At 42.6% G+C, this 22,163-nt stretch overlaps 1 protein-coding gene and 1 pseudogene across 1 annotated transcript in view; one reads left to right on the top strand and one right to left on the bottom strand.

Annotated features, from left to right (window-relative positions):
- Positions 1-22,163, bottom strand: part of LOC147031637 (limbic system-associated membrane protein-like) — a 388,857-nt gene that overhangs the window by 295,094 nt on the left and 71,600 nt on the right. The window lies entirely within an intron of this gene.
- On the top strand, positions 10,267-13,732 carry LOC147031638 (uncharacterized; annotated as a pseudogene).

Below are 22,163 nucleotides of genomic sequence, written 5' to 3'. Positions count from 1 at the left end.
AGGAAGGGCGGAGCTATGAATGGGGGAAGAACAAGGAAGGGGGAGAGGAGGGGTGGGGAGAGTGACGCCTCACCAAACGTCATCATACACTCTAGGAGAAGGGAGGTGGGGCGAGGAAGATGGGAGAGAGAAGCGGAGGGAAGTCAGGAAGGGGAGTGGGTTTGGGAGGAAGTAAGCATGAGGGGAGGGCTTCTCGACTTGCATTTGTGAGTGGAACTTGAGGAGAAGTGTGTGTGGGGGGGGGGCTAGTTCGAGATTGAATGAAATGGGGTACGTTAACACAGCATGTGGAGACTGCCGGGAGATGTCCATGAGGGTGGAGAGCAGAGGGGGTTTGGGAGTAGGTAAGCATGAAGGGAGGGGGAGGGAAGGCAGTGTGAGGGGAAGGGAAAGCAGCATGAGGTGAAGCAAGGTAAGGCAGCATGAGGGGAAGAGCAGAGAAGGGAAGGTAGCGTGAGGGGAAGGGAAGGCAGCATGAGGGGAGGTTAAGGGAAGGGCGATACACAAGCCCAAACAGCAACATTTTCTTCTTAACCTCCGGGTTCTATATAAAACCAGGCAGGAGCATTTAAAACCTGTGCTATCTACCCCACAAAGACCTGCCTGCATGCATGCTCACATATGCAGCGACCTTTGGACCTCTCTGGTCAGCTCACTCTGAATCTGATTCGTACATGGCACACTATGGGGAAGCAGTTTTAAATTCAAAATTAAACTGTCAGTCCTTAAAAGTCTCCTAAACAGAGGGGAGGAGTGGTCGAGCAGGCGGTGGGGGGAGGGGCGGGAGAGAGAGAGTGATAGGGGTGGGAGAGAGAGGAGGGAGTGGAGGTGGAAGAGAGGGAGAGAGGAGGGAGAAGGGAGAGAGGATGAGGAGAGGGAGAGAGGAGGGGGGGAGGCAAGAGGAGAGAGGAGCAAGGGGAGGGAGAGAGGAGAGGGCTTGAGTGAGGGGAGGGATGGGGGAGCAAGGAGGGAGGAGGGATGGGGGTGCTCGGAGGGGTGAGGAAGGGGAGAGCTGGGAAGGGGCAAAGAGTGAGGAAACGAGGGTTGGAGAATGACGCATCACAAAACGTCTGTACACTTTGGGAGAGGGGTGGGAGTGAGGAGATTTTGGGGAGAGAAAGGAGGAGGGGGAATAAGGAGTGGGAATGGGGAGGGGGAAGTGGTTTGGGGGGAGGTAAGAATGAGGGGACGAGGTCTCAACTTGCCTTTGGTAGTGGGACTTCTGGAGGAGTGGGGGGTAGTAAAGAATTGAACAAAATGGGGTACATTAAAACAGCACCTTAATACAGCATGTGCACACTGCCGAGAGATGTCCATGGGGAATTGAGAGGGGAGGGGGTTTGGGTGAGTCAAGTGTGAGGGAAGAAGGAAGGAAGGCAGCATGATGGAAAGGGAAGGTGGGGCAGCATGAAGGGAAGAGAAGGTGAGGCAGCCTGAGGGGAAGTGAAGGTGAGGCAGTGTGAGGGGAAGGGAAGGTAAGGCAGCACAAGGGGATGAGAAGGCAGTGTGTGGGGAGGGGAAGACAGTGTGAGGGGAGAGGAAGGGAAGGCAGCGTGATAGTAAGGGAAGGTGGCATGAGGGGCAGAGAAGGGAAGGTAGTGTGAAGGGACGGGAAGGGAAGGGCGATAATAAGCGACCAAACAGCATTTTCTTTTATCCGCCAGATCATATATAAAACTTGAAGGGCAGTCTTCAGAGCGCATACCTCCCCCAAGCAATGCCTGATCTACAAGAACATATAGGGCCCGACATTTTTTTGAAATATCATGCCATATATCGTTTTTGGCTCTATGGTGAAGAATCATTTGAAAAACTAAATAATTATCGTATCCAAATCTTGATTCAGATCTTCACCAAAATCTAATCAGTTCGTCCTTGTTACATACACAACCTGTCCACAAAATTTAATCCGAATCCGTCCACAACTTTTTGAGATATCCTGCACACAAACAGACAGACAAACAAAGACTAGCCGGTAGGTGACATGGATCATCGCTATACAATTGCATACGAGTCATACAGTTTTTGATGGATCGGGCTGAAAATTTTTGACAAAGAGGTTGATTATAGTGCGCATAAAAGCGCGGAAACCGATTTTTGATTTTCGAAAAAAAAATATAAAAATATTTTTCGGATTTTTTCAAAAAATTCAAAGTCCCGTTGCTAGGCAACGGTGGCGTCCATAGCAACGGTGCTCAAAAGCATACAACTAGATCCTGGTATGAACCTACCAGTCAAGTTACATCAAAATCGGTTGACTCCTCTGGCCTTGAGAGCTGCTGTCCATTACATACATACAGACAGATGGAAAACCTGAGACTAAGGATAGTCTAGCGACTACCCAACAAACAAAGACAAAGAAACAGACAGACAGGGATGAAAACATAACCTCCTTCCTCCCGATGTGGCAGACGTAACCATGCGGTAGAATTTAAAACCCATGCTATCTACCTGGCAAAGCAGTTCCTGCATGCATGCACATGCAGCAACCTTTGCACCCCTCCGAATCTGATTCGTATGTGCTACACCATGAAGAAACAGTTTTAAATTCAAAACTAATCTGTCAGTCCTGAACATTCCCCTTAACAGAGGGGGGGAGTGTGGAAGCAGGAGGAGGAGGGAGAGCGGTGGGAGAGAGAGGGAGAAGGGTGGGAGGGAGAGGGAGAGGGGTGGCAGAGAGAGAGAGAGAGAGAGAGAGAGAGAGAGAGAGAGAGAGAGAGAGAGAGGTATGAGAGAGAGTGGGAGAGAGAGTGGGAGAGGGTAGGAGAGAGAGGGACAGAGAGTGGGAGAGAGGTAGGAGAGAGAGGGACAGGGGTGGGAGGGAGAGAGCGAGAATGAGGGAGAGGGGTAGGAGAGAGAGAGAATGAGGGAGAGGGTAGGAGAGAGAGTGGGAGAGGGGTAGGAGAGAGTGGGAGAGGGGTAGGAGAGAGTGGGACAGGGGTGGGAGAAAGAGTGGGAGAGAGGGAGAAAGAGGGAGAGAGAAAGGGATAGAGGTGGGAGAGAGAGAGAGAGAAGGAGAAGGAGAGGGGTGGGGAAGAGAGAGGGAAAGGGAGAGGGTTGGGAAAGAGAGAGAAGGGTGGGATAGGACTGAGAGAGAGAGGGCAAGAGAGAGAGAGAGAGAGAGAGAGAGAGAGAGAGAGAGAGAGAGAGAGAGAGAGAGAGAGAGAGAGAGAGAGAGAGAGAGAGAGAGAGAGAGAGAGAGAGAGAGAGAGAGAGAGAGAGAGAGAGAGAGAGAGAGAGAGAGAGAGAGAGGGCAAGAGAGAGAGAGAGAGAGGGCAAGAGAGAGAGAGAGAGAGAGAGAGAGAGAGAGAGAGAGAGAGAGAGAGAGAGAGAGAGAGAGAGAGAGAGAGAGAGAGAGAGAGAGAGAGAGAGAGAGAGAGAGAGAGAGAGAGAGAGAGAGAGAGAGAGAGAGAGAGAGAGAGAGAGAGAGAGAGAGAGAGAGAGAGAGAGAGAGAGAGAGAGAGAGAGAGAGAGAGAGAGAGAGAGAGAGAGAGAGAGAGAGAGAGAGAGAGAGAGAGAGAGAGAGAGAGAGAGAGAGAGAGAGAGAGAGAGAGAGAGAGAGAGAGAGAGAGAGAGAGAGAGAGAGAGAGAGAGAGAGAGAGAGAGAGAGAGAGAGAGAGAGAGAGAGAGAGAGAGAGAGAGAGAGGGCAAGAGAGGGCAAGAGAGAGAGAGAGAGAGGGCAAGAGAGAGAGAGAGAGAGAGAGAGGGCAAGAGAGAGAGAGAGAGAGAGAGAGAGAGGGCAAGAGAGAGAGAGAGAGAGAGAGAGAGAGAGGGCAAGAGAGAGAGAGAGAGAGAGAGAGAGAGAGAGGGCAAGAGAGAGAGGGCAAGAGAGAGAGGGCAAGAGAGAGAGCAAGAGAGAGAGAGGTCAAGAGAGAGAGGGCAAGAGAGAGAGAGAGAGAGAGAGAGAGAGAGAGAGAGAGAGAGAGAGAGAGAGAGAGAGAGAGAGAGAGAGAGAGAGAGAGAGAGAGAGAGAGAGAGAGAGAGAGAGAGAGAGAGAAGAGAGAGAAGAGAGAGAAGAGAGAGAAGAGAGAGAGAGAGAGAAGAGAGAGAAGAGAGAGAAGAGAGAGAAGAGAGAGAAGAGAGAGAAGAGAGAGAAGAGAGAGAGAGAGAGAGAAGAGAGAGAAGAGAGAGAGAGAGAGAAGAGAGAGAGAAGAGAGAGAGAGGAGAGAGAGAGAGAGAGAGAGAGAAGAGAGAGAAGAGAGAGAAGAGAGAGAAGAGAGAGCAAGAGAGAGAGAGCAAGAGAGAGAGAGAGAGAGCAAGAGAGAGAGAGAGAGAGAGAGAGAGAGAGAGAGAGAGAGAGAGAGAGAGAGAGAGAGAGAGAGAGAGAGAGAGAGAGAGAGAGAGAGAGAGAGAGAGAGAGAGAGAGAGAGAGAGAGAGAGAGAGAGAGAGAGAGAGAGAGAGAGAGATAGGGATAGGAGAGGAGGAAGAGTGAGGAGAGGGGAGAGAGGGGAGGGAGAGGAGAGGGAGGGATTCCAGCAGATGTGACGTCCAGTTTAATATCCATCCAAGAGACGGCACACACATTGATGCACAGACTCTCAACTATATATGCAGATAATGTATAATATACAGCACAGACTGTATATGTAGAGTTAATAATATACCGTCGGGATTCGTCACAAGTAGAACTGGGACTCGATTAAAATGACCAACAAATTCAAGCCTTTCTTACAAAGAAAAGATCCACTCACGAAGCCATTCCAGCACAGCCAACTCATCAGGAAAGGAAGGTGGACTATCACCACACATGCAACATTCTCCAACAAATCTGTATATCTCGAAAATGACTCATGACATGCTCTTGTAGAAAGACCCCAAATGTATGCTGAAATCGGTGACACCAAATGCTTCCATGAAGCAACACAACCTGTTTATGGCCACACCCACTAGACTCAAAGCCCTCTGAGAAGCCTACCACACATACCTACCTACCCTCTTAGGAGGAACCCACTCCATGCTGATGGGGATCATTGATCCAGAAACGCATCTCTGGATCGATTCACTTCACTAAGGAGAGGCAGGCAGCTTTCCTTGCTGAAAAAAAGGCTTATAAAGCTTGTAATTATTGTGGTTGACATTGTATCAGCTGACTGCTGTTAGTTGTGGGTAATTCCTTATCTCTCACAGACTACAATGAAGGTCGAAGTCACATTTTAACTTCAACCTTCAACACTCAAATACTCACACACAAACTCACCCTTCCACCCAATGGGCTAACTGAACATCACACCAATGCTTCCGTCAACAGATGGATCTCTTCAGTGTCAAGGACAGGGCCATAACAGCAGTGTCACATCAGCACCAAGGCCCGAGTGGAGCAGTCTGTGAATGCGTTTCTTCTTGTTGGCCATTATGTACCTGGCAGAGTTTGCTCTTACCAAATTAACCGTTATGTCCAATAGACAATGTTGCAGAAATGCAAGCTGGGGCCATGTGCCCCAAATTAAAATTTGCATGGTAGTGTGTTTGGCATCTCAGATGCCAACATGAGCTTGCCAGCTCAACTCTTGGGGGGAGTCTACTCCATGTTGATGAAGGCCAGTGAGTCAGAAATACGTCCATGGATCGATTCCCTTCCCAAGTGGTGAGCTGATATTGTTAAAAAAAAAAAATTGGTTGGCTGATTGATACTGCAGATTGATTGATACTTCCACACTTTTTATTTGCAGTGGGTTATTCTCTATCTTTCTGAGACTGCAGATAAAAGCCAGAAGTCGTTTTTTCTACTGCAGATCTTATTTTTACAGCTGCAGAAATCCTTCTATACTGTGTATAAATGGTTGCAATATGGTGGGATGTGTGACAGACCCTCCATTGGTCCAAAGCATTCCAGTGAATAGGTACTTTTTGGAATGTGTATCATAATAATCATCATCATCATCATCATTTTACGGCCATTTTCATGCTTGCATGTGTATATTATTATGGTTGTGGGGGTAGATAGAGGAATTAAATAGGAAATTTAGGATGGAATAGAGATGTTTGGTCCGTGGACATGTCGGAGACATCTAGATGTAATTAAGTTGGGAAACTGTGAGCTTAAGCGTTATGTGTCACCACACGGGGGCTGGGGGAGGGGGGTGATGCGGTGTTAATTAGATAAGGAGTAAGAATAAGTTCCTCCAGTATGTAATTTCCCCCTCTGTGACTTTTCCCAATGTTTTTATAACCAGAACCATGATAACAAACAAGCAAATGTGCCGAAGAGGGCAGAAGCCCCACCTTCCCGGGTTTCGTGGGAGCAGGAAACACTGCGGAGGTGGAGGATTGATAATATAATAATATATAAATATAAGATACATACATATAACTAGAACGGACACTCATAGAGCGCATACCTTCAGTGCCACTACTTTTTTTATTTTTGGTATGAGTGTGGGGAACTGGTTTCATATGAATGATCTTATGACACAAACCACATATCTATAATGTCATGACCCCCCCGGACTTTCGGGGGCTACGGACTAAACAATAATCAACTCACGTCGTTTTGGCGGGTCTTCATTCACAAGCTCGGTGAATACAACGTTTCAACAAGAGAAGGTAATCTCGTTTGATGCTGGTTTCATGCAAATCGAATAAGAATTGATTGAGTTATGCCGAAAACCGCATATTTTTCAAGGGCGTGACCCCCCCCCCCGACATTTTACCCCAACTGGTGACATGTGTTATGACGTCATTGTGTCACAAGATTGGGCATTAAATTCTGAACATTTTGGTGCTGGGTTCATGTAAAGCGGACAAGAATTGACCGCGTTATGACAAAAACCGCATATTTTTCAAGGTCGTGACCCCCCTGACCTTTGACCCCTAACCGGTAACAAGAGTATGGGCGTCATTGTGTCATATTGCATATCACAAGATGGGGCGTTGAATTCTGAACATTTTGGCGTTAGTTGCATGCAAATTGAATAAAAATTGACCGTGTTATCGTAAAAAGACGATTTTGACCTTTGTGACCTTGACCTTGACCTTGACCTTTGACCCGAACGATCCCAAAATCTAATCGAATGCTTCCTGACTAATAACCAATCATCCCACCAAATTTCATACAATTCGGTTTAATACTTTTTGAGTTATACGAATCACAAGATTACAAATAAATAAATAAATAAATAAATACACGCCGACCAAAACATAACCTTTCGCAGAATGCGAAGGTAAAAATATATAGATATTTAAATAAATAAATAAATATATATATATAAATATTTCTAAATATAATATATATCTACAAATATATGTATATATAAACATTATATATGTATAAATATAAATATATCTAAATATAATATTACATACTGTGACGTCCACGGGACTTGAACAGTCCCGCCAACGTAGAATGAGCCGAAACGATGGAGGCGGTTTATTTTCTTATAACCCAAAGATGGCGGTTTCAATCGCTCTACCGCAAACGGGACGAGGAAGGTGGCACGAGTCGCTTTTCACTGAGTTAATAACGTTTATTTCTCTAACCAGAAATAATAAGACTCGGCAAGAGGAGGGATCCGGGGCGATTCGACGGGATGGTGGTGTGGGTTCGGGCGTGGGGAAAACACAAACAATTCCAATGGATATACAAATCTCAAACCCTCTAAGGCGCCAGGTACACACACACACACACACACACACACACACACACACACACACACACACACACACACACACACACACACACACACACACACACACACACACACACACACACACACACACACACACACACACACACACACACACACACACACACACACACACACACACACACACACACAACGTAGCTGGTCCTGGTGATCAGGCTGGCCCGTGGTGTAGACGCAACAGTCCCTGGATTGGCGTCGGACGAGCTGGCGTTGCGCTCGTCTGGTGCAGGAGACACCGTGGTGCTGTCGACCTCCTGGTGTCGGCCCAAGTCCGCTCACAGCCGCCAGGGAGCCAGTTCTGGCGCCAAGTTGCGAGCAGGAGAGGGAGGCAGGTCCGCCAGCCGTTCGACCCCGTACTCCGAGCAAGCAGAACCCCAGAGCCAACCGAGGTGAGGCACGAGGCACAGCAAGGCCACGAGACACGATCAATCCAGGAACGAACCAGCGCAACAATCGAGCACGCTCCGAGCACAACAGCCCCCACCAAACGCTTTGTCTTTATCGATCTTCTTCTTCCACCCCTTTTCCCCAAACAGAACCTTTTTATCCTCGAGTCCTCGTCACTTCCAATCGAGCCGTTTTATTGGCCCTCCACCGTCGCCTTCCGCCAATCGTGATCACGGGGCGGAGCCATCCGCAGCACTGTCCTGTGACGTCACGGCAAGCCTCCAGGGAATACTAAAAGGGGTTTACGCAGACACACTTACCCTCACCCGTCTCCCTAACTAATTACGCGACAATTATCATTTCCCCCTTGAAGGAATGGACATTTACTAGACAACTTATCACCACTGAATTGCTACTTATTACATTGAGATCCTGGTACAACTCGAACAGCATGGCATACCTAATTAAACATCCTAATTACCCTTTGAATGCATACCCCCCCCCTTCAGATGTAACAATACATAAATTAAATATAAATATAACATATATATATATATATATATATATATATATATATATATATATATATATATATATATATATATATATATATATATATATATATATAGTGTCAGGACACTGCTCGATGTCACTCTCCTCAGCTGGCACCCATGTATCATCACTGTTTCGGGGCCTACTCCAGTACAGCTCCTCATGGGTGGCCACAGCAGTGCAGCGCACGCACCACCAATCGTCATCAGCCCACATGCTCATCACCAGATATCATTGACCAGATATAGATCCCCACAGACCTGCCTTTACATGTGAATGGAATCACTGCACTCGCGTCTGCCTCCAAATCCACAATGAGGCTCTCTCTGCTGCCTCCTGTAATTACGTCACAGTATTCTTGATTTGCTTAGATGATGCTCCAATCATCTTGAGGTACTTTAGCATAGACTTTTCCACAAAACCCCTACAACCCACTTCCACTGGCAGCACATCACACATCCACCTACGGTCATCACACACTTCTCTTACCTCTTCATACCAACACAACTTTCTTTCATACGCCCATTCCATATTTCCCACCCATGGTACTTTCAGCTCAACGATGATAACCCTTTTTACTACATCAGACCAAATAATTAAATCAGGTATTTGTTGGATGACTGCAATATGAGATGGGAACCTCAGCACTCTGTCCAAATCTGCATCTACCTGCCAGCCCACACCTGGCTTCAAAATGCATGCTGCCCCCTTGATGTTGCTTCACCTTACTTTCCCACCCTCCTTTACGGACGTGATAATGGTCTTCTCTTTTATGTCTGATTTGTTTGCCTCATCACATAGTCTTTCCGTAACCTCGACAATCACTCTCAAAACCTGGTTGTGTCGCCAAATATACCTGGCTAGAGATTTCGGGCAACCAGACAGTACATGCTCTCATGTCTCTCTTCTACCACACTTGGCACATTCTACTGACTCAGCCAATTTCCATTTTGCCAGATTCACCACAGTTGGCATCTGGTCACACATTGATTTCAGTGCAAAGACTAGTCGCTGTGGCTCCATCTTCCACAGCGATGCCCAGCTGACCTTCTTCTGCACAACCATCTCCCATGCTGTCCATGCTGCTTGCTGAGGTTGACTTATAGCTTGAACCGTTCTTCTCTCCTCTTCCATACATTTAATCTCTTCGATAACCATCTCTCGTCTCCCACCTGCACTCACCTGTGGCCACCGTTTCTGTTCTTTCCAACCAGATCCTTTCCTATCTTTCTGCACTGCCCCAATGATTTCCTTCATTTGCAACCAACTCTCCGCATCTTCAACCATCCTCTGAACATCCCACTTAGTTCCCGTTCTTATATTTAGCCCCAGTTCACTGATCACTGGGTCTTTTGAATCTCGAAGCATCATTTGGAATCTGGCTTTCCCAATCTCGTATTCTTCAGCTAGTGACTTAAATGGCAGATTTATCTTTGAACTTCTGCTGTATAACACCAAACTAGCCAACGTTTTTGGCAAACCCAACCATTTCCGCATGTATGAATTGACCATCTTTTCCATCCTCTCCACTCTTGTTAGAGCAATCTCATATATTTTGAGAGGCCATAAGACACGAGGCAACAACCCAAATTGGTAGCGCCATATCTTATACATCCCTGGCAAGCCACAACCATCAATTGTAGACAGACCCTGCACAAGTTGCTTCTGCACCTGGATTCCTCGATGCCTATCTGTTTACGGTTGTGCATACCATCTGCCAAGACTCTTAACTGGCTGTTCATTCAAGGTAGGGATTGTATCCCCAGCCACCACAAAATGAACCTCTTTCACTTTACCTTTCTTCATGGAAAGACTCCTGCTCTTCTATGGCTTAAATTCCATCCGGCTCCATTTAATGAGCTCCTATAATTGCTTCAACAACATTTTAGCTGCTTCCAACTCAGGAGACAGAATGGTGATGTCATCCATACAGGCCCTTATTGGTGGCTGTGGTTTTTCGCCACCTCGAACTACACCAGTCGATGCTCCTTTTGACCCACGAATAATTACTTCCATAGGCATAACAAACAGCAACGGTGAAATCACACACCCCATTGGTATGCCTATTTCAAGTTCCTGCCATTTGGTTGTGTACTTTGGTGTAGAAAAACGCATTAAAAAAACATTGTAATATTGGACAAGCACCTCCCTCACCTTGTTGGGGACCCAGAAAAAATCCAATGCTTTGGAAATCAGGTGATGCTGCACTGAGCCATATGCATTTTTGAGCTACATAAAGCCATATAACATAAAGATCCTTTTTCTCTTGCCTTGCATATCGGATAGTGTCCCAGATCATCGCCACATGCTCGAGACACCCTGGAAAGCCTGGGACACCTGCTTTTTGTACAGATGTATCAATGTATTCATTATTTTCCACAAAGTTTACCAGTCTTCTCACTAATACACCAAAAAAGATCTTACCTTCCACATTCAATAAGGATATTGGATGAAACTGATATAACACCTTTGAGTCCTCTTCTTTGGGGATATAAATCCCATTTGTCAAACACCAACATTCCGGTATCAGCTGTTTCCCTCCAAACAACTCTGAGCAGTGACCACAATACTCGTAACAGCCTTGGACACTTATTATACACCTTGGACGAAATCCCATTCAGACCAGGGGCACTCTTACTTCTCGAGTTCCGCAAGACCTCTTGGATTACTTGCCAACGAAAGTTCAAGAGGTAAAAAGTAACTCCTGGCTCTGGTGGGTGGTGCCCCAACTAAGGGTACCATGATTGGAGCCCGCAAAAAGCTGACTCCTGCTGAAGGAAAAAGGCTTTAAAATAGTGTGAATTAATATATATATATATATATATATATATATATATATATATATATATATATATATATATATATATATATATATGTATATATATATATACAGCTCTGGAAAAAATTAAGACCACTGCAAAATTATTAGTTTTTCTGGTTTTACTATTTATAGGTTTGTGTTTGAGTAAAATGAACATTTTTGTTTTATTCTATAAACTACTGACAACATTTCTCCCAAATTCCGAATAAAAATATTGTCATTTAGAGCATTTATTTGCAGAAAATGACAACGGGTCAAAATAACAACAAAGAATCAGTGTTTTCAGACTTCAAATAATACAAACAAAACAAGTTCATATTCATTTTTAAACAACACAATCCTAATAGTCCATGGGCCAGATTGACCCCCCATGCACCCCCCCCCCCCCCAGGACAGTATGAGACCTGTTGTATTTTGCTCCTTAGACCTTCCCATACATGAAAAGTGGATGTCACCATCACGAAATTGGGATGGACTACCTGTATGACGTCACTTTCAAAATGGCCACCAGCGAAATCACCAAAATTTCAATTTTGCGCATATCTCAGCTGCTATCACAGCTAAAGACAAAATCTTGGTGTCTACACCCATGTTTTGAGGTCAAAGAATACAATGGTGCACACAAAAAAAAATCCTTTGGTTATTGGATCATTTAAAATTCAATAAAGTGGACACAGAATCAAGCGGAAATCTCATTTTCGTGCAAATTTTCAAGTGAACTTGCTATACATGTTTCTCTTCATTGTTATGTTGTATTTATATTTCCATTGTTGGGCCCATAGATAGTTTTTGTAATGTATGCCTGCCCTTTTGGTGATCAAATGTAGTTAGGTGTGAATAATAAATCTGACACATTACTCATTCAAGATGGCAATGCTGTGTTCCACACTATGACAGATATCCCAGGCAACTTTCAACTGATTTGCCATCAGATATTTGACAATATGCCCAAAACAACCAACTTCATCTTTATTACAGATATGTATCAGGAGGGCTCCATCAAGAACATGGAACAACAGCAACGTGGGTCGGGTGAAAAGCTAATTATTGGAGGTCCACTAATGAAGAAACCAGCAGATTGGAAGAGTTTCCTCATGAATGGTGAGAACAAGTCTCAGCTGGTGGATGTGATCAAGGATGTGTGGTCTTCAAATTCCTTTGCTCCTAGGCTTGTGCAGAGGAATGTTGTGTTAGTGGTGCAAGGCCACTGCTATGCGTTGAATAGTGATGACGGGCTAACAGTCACAAAGAGAGAGTTACCTGAGCTTTATTCAGACCAAGAAGAAACAGACGCCAGGATTGTTCTGTACTGTGCCTACGCCCAGGCACAAGGTTATGGCACAATACGTATCCGAAGCCCTGACAGTGATGTGTTCTTCATAATGCTACATGACGCATCAAGTTTTGAAATAACAATTCTTTTTGACACTGGTTCAGGTAACCAGAGGAGACTCTTAAACATCTCTGATCTAGCCAGTCAATATGTTCAGAGAATGTGCACTGCACTGATGTCCCTCCATGCACTTACACACTGTGACACCACCAGTGCATACAAAGGGATTGGGAAAGTTCGACCCATCAAACATCTCCAGAAATCAGAAGCCTTCATAGATGCATTGTCCAAACTCGGAGACACGTGGGAAGTTCCCACTACATTATTTGGAGAACTTAAACACTTCACCTGTGCCATTTATGGACGAGGGCGCTTCAAGTCTGTGGACACAGCTCATGGAGCAATGTTGAGGGAGAAATCTGGAGGCACAGATGGTAATATCAACTTAAAGCGGAATATAGATACGAGTCAACTGCCCCCTTGCCAGAAAGCGCTACAAGAACATGTATAACGTGCTAACTACCAGGTTGGTATCTGGAAAGTTGCAGATATGCCTCAACCAAGAGTGCCACGAGCAACAGATGGTCATGGATGGCTTCTTAGTGATGGTAGCATTCAACCAATGTGGTTCCGAGGACCATTGATTCCCCATGAGGTAGCGCTGGAAGATGACAAACTGCCCAGTGATGATGATGATGATGACGATGATGATGCCACCTCATCCGGTGACTCTGACCAAGATGGGGCATCTGACGCGAACATGTCTGGTAGTGAGAGTGAAGAGGATTGAATACTGAAGAACAGTCATGATGTTGTGATGTGCTAGTACATACATGTAAAATAATCCTTTGTGTGTGATGGCTGTTAATTTGTTTTACAATTAATTTATGTACCTCTAAAATTTGATTTATTTATTTCATGGTCTCGATAATGAGTAGTTTTTATTTTCAGGAGCTTGCATTCTATCTTCCCTGACAATCATTGTCAATGTTCTAGTCAAGATAATTATTGTTATTATTTTACCTTTTTGTTTTGTTTTCAACAATGATATGATGAAGTAACATCAAGTTTTTTTATTTGTTTATTGTTTTGCTTTCATTTGAACAACAACAATAAAAGACCTTTCACATGTACAGGTGATTCTGTTTTATGTTGAATTCCATAACATATTGAATGCTACATAGACTCTTTCAGTGCAATAGCGCAATTGTGTCGGTCATATAAAAGTCCATTGGATCTGATAAACATGTCCATGAGATCCATACAAATCAACGAAGGCTAATATCCCATGCACATGGTGAATCATGGACGTGAAAATTTGTGCGAAAATGAGATTTCCGCTGGATTCCGTGTCCACTTTATTGAATTTTAAATGATCCAATAACCTAAGGATATTTTTTGTGTGCACCATTGTATTTCTTGACCTCAAAAACATGGGTGTAGACACCAAGATTTTGTCTCTCGCTATGATTGCAGCTGAGATATGCGAAAAATTGAAATTTCGGTGATTTTGCTGGTGGCCATTTTGAAAGTGATGTCATGCAGGTAGTTGACGTGGAATTTTAAACCCACCTTGTTGTGATCGTTGAACTCCTGAAGGATTCTAACTGGCCGATTGTGGAATCCTATTTGACTTCAGGCAGAATTTAACGTTTGTCCGATTTGGTTATAAAATCCTACAAAAACCCTATCGACGCTGATAAAACTGATGTCCACACAAGTCCTTCCTTGTGAAACAATTTATTTTATAATTTTCTAATATGAACACTTCTCACCCTCGTACAATGAACTTAAGAAGCCCCATTGATTGCAATATTCTTTGGTTCTATTTCATTTATTCTTACTTTAGTTAACAGTTAACCAACCCGATTCAATTCACTTCCACATTACATCAGAGAGTTTTAATCTACCTTGGTACTTGGTCAGTTTCAAGGAGTACAAGCCACTGAGATTCTAATACTTCCTCAGGTACTTGCACTGAAACAATTTTACATTTCAAAGCATTTTATACTTTCATGAGAGAGTGGTGGGGGCTATTCAACCCAGACTGCAGACGTGTCCTTTAGACGAAAAGCCACTTCGTACATTTCTAAGCAAAGGTTCGTTTGTTATCAGCTCGGTCACTCTGTTCCAGAACAACACATTTCTTAACATTTAGGTCAAAAGTCTTTTGGCCAGAAATGACAGCCAATTCAACTTGTAGCATAACAGTTACATTTCTAAAACTCCATTTGTTACAATTTAGAATACATTAATATAAATTTTTCCCCACACAGTCCATCCCAATTTCGTGATGGTGGCATCCACTTTTCATGTATGGGAAGGTCTAAGGAGTAAAATAAAACAGGTCTCATACTGTCCTGGGGGTGGGGGGTGCACGGGGGGGGGGTCAATCTGGCCCATGGACTATAATGTTTGAACTTAGGAAGAGTTCAGAAATCAATATTTTGTGGAATAACCCTGATTTTCAATCACAGCATTCGTGCGTCTTTGCATGCTCTCCACAAGTCTTTCACATTGCTGTTGGGTGACTTTATGCCACTCCTGGCACAAAAATTCAAGCAGCTCGGCTTTGTTTGATGGCTTGTGACCATCCATCTTCCTCTTGATCACATTCCAGAGGTTTTCAATGGGGTTCAGGTCTGGAGATTGGGCTGGCCATGACAGGGTCTTGATCTGATGGTCCTCCATCCACACCTTGATTGACCTGGCTATGTGGCATGGAGCATTGTCCTGCTGGAAAAAACAATCCCCAGAGTTGGGGAACATTGTCAGAGCAGAAGGAAGCAAGCGTTCTTCCAAGACAACCTTGTACGTGGCTTGATTCATGAGTCCTTCACAAAGACAAATCTGCCAGATTCCAACCTTGCTGAAGCACCCCCAGATCATCCCCGATCCTCCACCAAATTTCACAGTGGGTGCGAGACACTGTGGCTTGTAGGCCTCTCCAGGTCTCCGTCTAACCATTAGACAATCAGGTGATGGGCAAAGCTGAAAATTGGACTCATCAGAGAAGATGACCTCACTCCAGTCCTCTACGGTCCAATCCTCATGGTCTTTTGCAAACCTCAGCCTGGCTCTTCTTTGCTTCTCATTGATGAAGGGCTTTTTTCTGGCTTTGCACGATTTCAGCCCTGCCCCGAGGAGCCTGTTTCGAACCGTCCTCGCCGTGCACTTCACCCCAGCTGCCGTTTGCCATTCTTTTTGACGGTCACTTGATGTCATCCTACGGTTGTTGAGTGACATTCAAATGAGTTGGCAGTCATCCCGGTCAGTGGAAAGTCGTTTTCGTCCTCTGCCAGTCTGCAACTTTGTTGTCCCCAATGTCTGCTGCTTGACCTTGTTCTTATGAACCGCCATCTTTGAAATTTTAAGGATGGAAGCAACGTGACGCTCACTGTATTCCTCTGCCAGTACAGCCGAAGTGAACCCTTCTTTTCCTCACTCGAAACTTTTCTTTTCAACTCTTTTGTCATGGTCAATAGTTATTTTTTTTGATTCCAATTACTTTTGAGGTACTACTAGCACTGTTTTTGCCATCCAGTTTGTCCTATTGCAAGAGGATAGTGATGACCACAGCAGTGGTTTTTATACTTTTCCTTGTTAAATAAGATTCGGTTCAGGTGAGCACCTAATCAGTACCTCACCAAGTAGAATGAAGTGTGCCTGTGTTGGAATTCAACACACACTGGAATGGAATGGCTGCCATACATGTGGAGATGCTGATTAAAAATTTTTTTGGAGTAGTCTCTTATTTTTTTCCATGCTGTATCTCGATATATACATATATATATATATATATATATATATATATATATATATATATATATATATATATATATATATATATATATATATATATATACATATTTATCAAAAAAAAACAAACATTTAATATTATATATATAAAGTATATAATATATATATATATATATTTTAATATTTACAAACATATATATATATATATATATATATATATATATATATATATATATATATATATATATATATATATATATATATATATATATATATATATATATATATATATATATACAAATACAATACCACCTAAGGACGTTTGTTTGGTTGCAGATGAAACAATCAGCTGCACCCTGCGAGATGAACGAACAGAATATGGAGAGGATATGAATCAGAACTGCTGAAACATCTTCATAAAGCACTGTGAAGCATAAACAAAACATCATTTTAGAGCTGATTCTACACCTGAATGAGGTCAGAGGAAAGGAGGGATAAAAGATAGGAAACTAGATTCTCGATATACACCTCGGCAGAAGTACAAACAAAAACAAAGAATACACCTACAACATATCAGAAATAAAAGTGAAAAACGAACTTGACCTCATTGCCCCATTTTGAATAAAAACAAGTCATCAATGTAGGATATTTGAGCTTGGTATTGGCTTAGTGGTTAGGATAGTGGCTTGGTATCCTCGGGGTCCTGAGTTCGAGCCCCGCCGGCTAATGAATTAACATCAGGGGGGTTGATTCAGCCTGTTATCCTTCCGAGGTCAGTGAAATGAGCATCAGTATACTGGTAATTATCCTTGCGTGTCAAAGGCGACTAAAGGGTTGGCACCAGGAAGGGCATCCAGCTGTAAAAACATTGCCACAAGAAAGAGTACCATGATTGGAGCTTGCAAAAAGCTAACCCCTGCTCAGGGAAAAAGGTTTCAAAATGGTGTGATTGATTAATGTAGGCTATTTGACCAACTTGTGTGCTGCAAATTTTCACTCTACTCTTCTTATGGAGCAATCATTTTGCTCTCTGTAAAGCCACAACATAATGCTTTGAAGGATCTTTCTGTGAAAGAAGATCCAACAACCAAACACCTCAGCCAAAACACTAAAATTTACAACTCTGCTCCTGCACTTTTTTTCGGCTGGAGAAAAAGTTTAGTGGTTTATAACTTTCCAAGTCAAGGCCCTTGGATATACTGAATGAATGAACAAATCCCTGCTATGGCAAAGCGATATTTTTCCTTTGAGTGGCCAGGCTCCATCATTTTGCGAACTTTATGGTTACGGCAAAGAAAATGCACTGAACAATTGACTCAAAAAAAAGCAGTGCCATGAACATTGAATGCCTTGCTATTCTTCAACAGATAATTTTTTTTCTATCTGCTGTTTTCTCGCATAATAATAAGGGATACGACTTTGAAAGTCAGAAAAGACGGGTCACTTTTGATGAAAAGAAGGTCAGTGACAAAAAATAGATATTGCTTGATGAAGTATGCTTATGACGTCAACGTACTACATATAGGAGGTCACCCATTTCATTTTGCCAGCATGTGCTGCAAAACACAAGAAGAAGCATTGAACTACAGTATTTAAGATATCATCAGCCACAGTTAAAGGCTGAGCTGTATCACAGGCTTGCCAATACCATTTCTTCTCACCAACAAAATCGATACAATTCAAGTGATCCTCAACAATCAGGATGCCATGGTGTTGAAGAAATAGTTTGGTAAGTCAAAGCTATTCATTACCTTTTACATGCAACCCTCATTGGCCAGATGTTAAAACCCACCAAAGACCACGTCAGTCCTCAAGTAAGGGTGTTGTGAATGGAGAATTCTATCCCAAGCCAACGAAAATCTTCAAACATTTCAAAGATCTTGTACTTAAGAATATTAAAGCACACTGCCTGATTCTGGAAAAGCATAAAATATCCCTCAAACATGTCCACTTATTGGCAATTAGCAGGGGTACCCGGTGTTGCCCGGTGTTGCCCGGTGTTACCCAGTCAATTATTTTGTGGGGGGGGGGGGATAAAACACTTCCCTATACCCACTAAGGCATGGGGTCAGGGATCATTTAATATTCCCTTTCACACAACTACAAAGGCCGAGGCACTATCTCGCGATTTTAAAGTTTAGATTTGGCGCAGAGGAATATTGTAAAAGTTTTACCTTAGTGGAATTACATGTTATTCATCCAATCGATGCTCATGAATGTACCGTTGATGTTTCTGAGTTAAGGTTGCCCCAAATCTATAAATATGGTGCTATTTAGGAAGAAGAGGAAGAAGAAGAAGAAGAGGATGTACCACCAACTTTGACCCCTTCCAGAAGAGGTTTAATTGTATTTAAATGTCTGGTAATTGTTGTTGTTTTTTATGTGTTTGTGTACTTCAATATAATTGACATTAATTGAAAATTCTTCGGCACTATAGAGCATTATCTTTATCTGAAAAATCGACACTTTTTTCAAATATATCATTTTTTGGGGTTGAAAACACTCCCTGGCAGTCACTGACGAACCCCTGAAAGTTTCACAAGATTCGTTCAGCCATCTCTGAGAAAAATGGTGACACACAAACAAACAGACACACGACTCTTATAGTGTAGATTATTCAACAATCTCTTGCTCCTGAGTGGGTTCACAAGACAGTTAGGGATGCTATTCCAAACAGAGACACCATGACAAAAGACTTGAACAGATTGTTAAAGAGCACTGGATTTTAAATCATCATCATCATCAAAAATTACATCATACTGTACCATATCTCCAATAAAAATTGGAAGGAATACTTGCTGTTGTTGTTAGCCCATCACTTGTGCAGGGGAAGATGGAGATTTGCAAGTGTGTGTGTGTGTGTGTGTGTGTGTGTGTGTGTGTGTGTGTGTGTGTGTGTGTGTGTGTGTGTGTGTGTGTGTGTGTGTGTGTGTGTGTGTGTGTGTGTGTGTGTGTGTGTAAGAGTGATCAACATCATATAGAAATTTAATAAACAGGAATAAATTCCTGCGTAGGGCAAGTATGAAAAAATTGACTCAAATCAGGACTCAAACTCAAGGACCACATCTCTCCACAGTGACAGCCCATTGAGCTATTGTGCCTTTGGATCATGTAAGAATTTTATCAAACAAACACTGCAAGCATATTTATATATATATATATATATATATATATATATATATATATATATATATATATATATATATATATATATATATATATATATATATATATATATATATATATATATATATATATATATATATATATATATCAGGACCCTGACATTTGTGGGGGATATGTTCTGGGAAAACCCCGTGAATGCACAAACCGCGAATGTGGGGGCATTGTTTCAATGGGAAATGGGGGGGATAGGTTCCGGGAATTTCCCGACCTACGAAATATCCACGAATGTCGGGGAAAATCTCGCGAAAATGCAGGAAAATGCTATGGAAAAATATGAAAATCCGCAATTGTCGGAGTAAAATCCACGAGTGTCGGGGTAAAATCCACGAATGTCGGGGTAAAATCCACAAGTGTTTTGTCATTGTTACAATGGAGACAAGTAAAGGGGTTTAACATTGGCAGTTCCTGGTTCATGAAAAAGGCTGCAAATGGCAACACCACCAAAGTCGGGGAATTGGTACAATGGAGACAAGGGGGATAACGTTATCGGTTCAGTGTGGTTCCTGGTTCAAAGGGGAAAGTTTTTAAAGTTGAAAATGTTTTTAACCACGAATGCATGATTACAGTTTCATCAAAGATGCTTACAAATATAAAAAACGACAACATCAGGTGCCATTTCCAATTTATTGAAGAATGCATTTTAAAGTTCCTTAACCATAACGTACCGTAGCGCACCATATCGCGAAACGAAGAAACAAAAAGCAACATCATGTTCCGTTTAAATTTTTATATTAAACAAACACAGCACACGTAACTTTGCAAAATGATGAAGATAATGATGGTGATGAAGATGAGGATGAAAAAGAAAAATTAAAAGCCATAGAATGTGAAGCCATAGATATGCTGAACGTTTCCAATCTTTAACTCACAGGGCATGACAACTTTCCGATCTGCAGGCGGATTATGCTGAGCGTTTTTAAAATGTAACAGATCAGATGGTGCTGTTTGTAGCAAGATGGTGATTTACACTGAGATGCACTGAATGTTTCCATTGTGTAATGTCTGTATGTGGTGACCTGGTAATTACTGAATACATCAATAATTCATTATTGATAATAATTCATTATTGTTAGTGTTTTCATTCGGTACGTAACTCACGGGGGATGGCGTCACGAGGAATGATGTGTTACACTGGTGAGACATTCTGTGAAATTATGTTTATGCCAGGAAGCTAAACATAGTGTGTACAGTACCGTATGTTTAAAGTGTTCAAAGTGCACGTAAACTATGTTTATCCCGCAAAGCTACAATACACATTGAAGAAGCAGGTCATGTTCGTGGCTCGTGGAAGATATGTTTTTTTTTGCGTACATCCAGTATTGTACTGTACGTACATCCAGCTGCTTTGTGTGTGGCTCATGGAAAAAAAAAAAACAAAAACACGAATATGTGGGGCAATTTCCTGTGAATGCAGGAGCATGTCGCAAATTATCAACCGTGAATACATATATATATATATACATATATATATATATATATATATATATATATATATATATATATATATATATATATACATATATATATATATATATATATACATACGCATATTCTAAGAATAAGGAGCTTCCAACCAAAAGTTAAAAATGACAACGACTCCGCTGATATGAGCTAAAAAGCAAGAGCAGACCCGGTTTTAGGCAACATTTCACCAGCTTCACAGCTGGCTTCCTCAGGCACAACAGAGGAATAGAGGATATATTTTTTGCATATGTAAAGGGCTAATTTTGGATCACCTGAACATTGCTCCATCATAAGGATTTTCACTCTTTCACCTCAATATGCAAAATATGACAGGATGCAATGGCTTTTTAATCACTTATTGCTTTTTTGTCATGATGACAGAAAAATAAAAATAGCAATGCATACATGGATAAATTTTCGGTGAATCACATTAATAATAGAAAATTATCAACAGGTGTAAAACTACAATACACCCGGACCCCGACATTCGCGGTTCCAAAATTTGCGGGTTACACGTTTTCGCGGTTGATAATTTGCGACATGCTCCAACATTCGCAGGAAATTGCCCCCACGCCATTGGCGGCCTTGTTCATGAACCAGGAACTGCGGCGAACCGATAATGTTATCCACCTTGTCTCCGTTGTAACAATCACAAAACGCTCACGGATTTTACCTCGACATGCACAATTTTTCATGGGTCGGGAAATCCCCGGAACCTTTCCCCCCATTTCTCATTGAAACAATGCCCCCACGTTCGCGGTTTCAATATTTGCGGGCTTTTCCCGGAACGTATCCCCCATGAATGTCGGGGTCGTGGTGTATTATGGAAATGAGAAAGATGATAGAATAGACAGTTGAAAACATGCACAGAGACAGTATAATGATGTATTTTTCACGTATAATGTTCAGTCCATTGAAATATAATGAATGCTCACATATACATATTGGTGCCCACAGACTAAAAAACATAAATATCTGCACAACATATGGCCCATCACACAGGGATCCGAGAGCCAT

The sequence above is a fragment of the Eptatretus burgeri genome, chromosome 2, assembly GCF_056783735.1.
Source record: "Eptatretus burgeri isolate ZD-2024b chromosome 2, Ebu_testis_v1, whole genome shotgun sequence".
Taxonomy (NCBI): Eukaryota; Metazoa; Chordata; class Myxini; order Myxiniformes; family Myxinidae; genus Eptatretus; species Eptatretus burgeri.
This window is presented reverse-complemented; position numbering and strand designations above follow the sequence as displayed.